Here is a 3,256-nt window from a genome sequence, read left to right as displayed (position 1 = left end):
CAGAAAGAAACGACGTGTGCTCGTAGTGGGTGACTCTTTGTTAAGGGGCACTGAGGTGGCCATCTGCTGATCTGACAGGGAGTGACAAGAGGCACACTGCCTCCTGGGAGCCAAGATCTGAGACTCTGCCAAGAGCCTGCCACATATTGTCAAGAGCACTGACTAATATCCAATGTTACTCTTCCATATGGGCATGAATGACTGTGAACCAGAACCTGGGCAGAATCAAGGAAGATTATAAAGCCCTGGGGATGCCAGTGAAACACATTGGTGCCCAAGTTATCTTTTCTTCCATTTTACCCGTTAGAAGAAAGGGGGGCAGCCAGAAACAGGCAAATAATGAATAGCAACTCCTGCTACGTGGCTGGTGCTGTCACAAGGGTTTTGGGTTTTATGAGAATGGGACATTCTTTGATGACTATAAACTGTTAGGGAGGTACGGAATACACCTGTCTCAAAGAGGCAAGGGAATCTGTGACAGCAGGCTAGCTAAACTGGTGAGGCAGGCCCTGAACTGATAGGACTTGGGGAGCAGGGTCCAAGGTGGCAATGCATGTGCCATGCAATTCAAATTGGGAATAATCCAGGCCAAGCAGAGCAGCAACAAATCTTCCTTAGTGGCCTTCCAAGATGAAAGCCAGAAGGCCAACCACCCGAAAGGTGTGTATAACTGCTGTGGATCCTCTTGCACCCCTCTGGGGAAACCTTGCTTGGTTAAGTCTCTGAAATGCCCGTACAGCATGGGGAATAAATGGGAAGAACCAGAGATCTGGGTGTGATTGAAGGGCCATGAACTCCTTGCAGTTACAGAGATGTGGTGGGATGCCTTGTCTCACTGGAATGCTGTCGTGGATGGCTTCATACATTTTAGGAAAGACAGGCCAGCAAGGAGCTGCTCCTTATGTGAGAGAGCAACTGGAATGTAGCTCTGCCTATGGAGGGGGCAGGGATGAAGAATGTGTTGAAAGCTTATGGATAAGAATTAAGGGGCAGGCTAACATGAGTGGCACTGTGTTCACAGGCCACCTGATCAGGAAGAGGAAGTCAATTAGTCCTTCCACAGAGAGATGAAAGTGGCCTCACAATCACATGTCCTGGTTCTCTCAGGGGACTTCAGTCATCCCAGTATTTGATGGACAGGTAACACAGCTAGTCACACACTCCAGGAGGTCCCTGAAGAGCATTCATGATGATTTTCTAAAACAGGTGCTGGAGAACTTGAGACTCAAGGAACTACTGGAGAGATTCCAACAGAGGGATATGAAGATGATTATCATTGGGGTATCTCTCTCCAGAAGAAAGGCTGAGATGTGGGTCTGTTTAGCCTGGAGAAGAGAGGATGAGAGGGGATTTTATCAATGTTTATAAATGTTTAAAATGGGGGTGTGAAGTGGATGGGGCCAGACTCTTTTCAGTGGTGCCCAATGACAGGACAAGGGGCAACAGGCATGAACTGGAACACAGGAACGTCCATCTGAACTTAAGGAAAAACTGCTTTGAGGGTGATGGAGCGCTGGAACAGGTTGACCATAGAAACACTATGGTTGGAAAGGACCTCCAGGATCATCAAGTCCAACCTTCATCCCAACATTTCCCTAACCACTAGACCACAGCCTCAAGTGCTGCATCTACTTGTTTTTTGGAATTCCCCCAGGGATGATGCCTCCACCACCTCCCTGGGCAGCCTGTTCCAGTGTCTAACCACTCTCTCAGTGAAGAAATTCTTCCTAATAGCCAATCAAATCCTCCCCTGGTGGAACTTGAGGTCATTTTTCTCTTGCCCTATCATTAATAATTTGGGAGAAGAGACCAACACCAGCCTCACTACAACCTCCTTTTAGGTAGTTGTAGAGAGCAATAAGGTCTCCTCTCAGTATTCACTTCTCCAGTCTAAACCACCCCAGCTCCCTCAGCCACTATTCACAAGGCATGTTCTCCAGCCCTCTCACCAGCCTCACTGCCCTCCTCTGGACCCGCTCCTGCACCTCCATGTCCTTCCTGTACCATGGTGCCCAAAACTGGACACAGTACTCAGGGTATGGTCTCACCAGTGCTGAGTCCAGGGGCACGATCACCTCCCTGCTCCTGCTGGTCACACCATTTCTGATGCAGGCCAGGATGCCATTGGCCTCCTTGGCCACCTGGGCACACTGCTGGCTCATGTTCAGCCGGCTGTCCACCAACACCCCCAGGTCCTTTTCCACCAGGCACTTTCCAGCCACTCCTCCCCAAGCCTGTAGCCCAGAGAGGTTGTGGAGTCTTCTCTGGAGACTTTCAAAACCTGCCAAGACACATTCCTGTGCAACCTGATCTAGGAACCTCCTTTAGCAGGGGGCTTGGACTAGATCATCTACAGAGATCCCTTCCAGCCCCTGACATTCTGTAATTAAGGCCTGGTTTTCCTTCCACTGAAGTCAGTCAATCATTGATTTGAATAGGAACTGGATTTACCTCTCAAAGGCCTAGCAGCTGTAAAATAGCACCATGCTTTTCTCTGCTGGTGGCTATAATGTATTTATCAATGTCACTATGAAGACCCAAGAGGTAATGAGGGAGGAGGAATGCAAGTACACACGAAATACTTGAAATTCTTGTCACTGCTGTGAGAGGACAGACAAGAGGCAGTGCTCAGTCTCACAGCAGCAGTGCGAGCAGTAGCCTGTCTCTTTTATTTCATTGCTATATGCAGAAGGTTGAACAAGTAGCTGTTTTGAGAATAAAGGAAGGAACATGCTGTAATCAGTCACTGTTTTAGTGATCTTTGTCAAGTATGTCTATTCTATACACTTATGTTACTCTGAAAGTGAAAAGCTATAACTAGAGATGACTGAATAGAAACAAACTATAGGTAAAGATTGAGACCAAGAAGCTGAAGAACATTTTGGTCAGAAGCAGATACCTGCTTTTCAAACTGGGCAAAACTTGAATAGTAATAAAAACAACATGGATGGAACACAACCTAAGATCTCTTTAAGTACTTGTTTTCCTTGCATATGAACACTATACCAGTGTTATTTTGATAATCTGTAATCATGGGCAGGAAACTGTAATGAAATAGAAAGTCTCTGCTAGAATTACTCCTTATTTTAGTAGTAGAGTATGGGTTACTGTTCCTCAGTGAGTGGTTCTCACGGGCCGTGCGAGGAGGCAGAGTCACCGTCCAGCTCGGCAGCTTCTTCCCATGACTCACTGGGTGGCGAGGCAGGAGCCAGTCAGTGGGGGCACCGAGTGCCTGGGCCGGGCGGGGCCCGGCCGC

Source organism: Merops nubicus, unplaced genomic scaffold, assembly GCF_000691845.1.
Source record: "Merops nubicus isolate BGI_N331 unplaced genomic scaffold, ASM69184v1 scaffold13318, whole genome shotgun sequence".
NCBI lineage: Eukaryota > Metazoa > Chordata > Aves > Coraciiformes > Meropidae > Merops > Merops nubicus.
Note: the sequence above shows the minus strand (reverse complement) of the source record.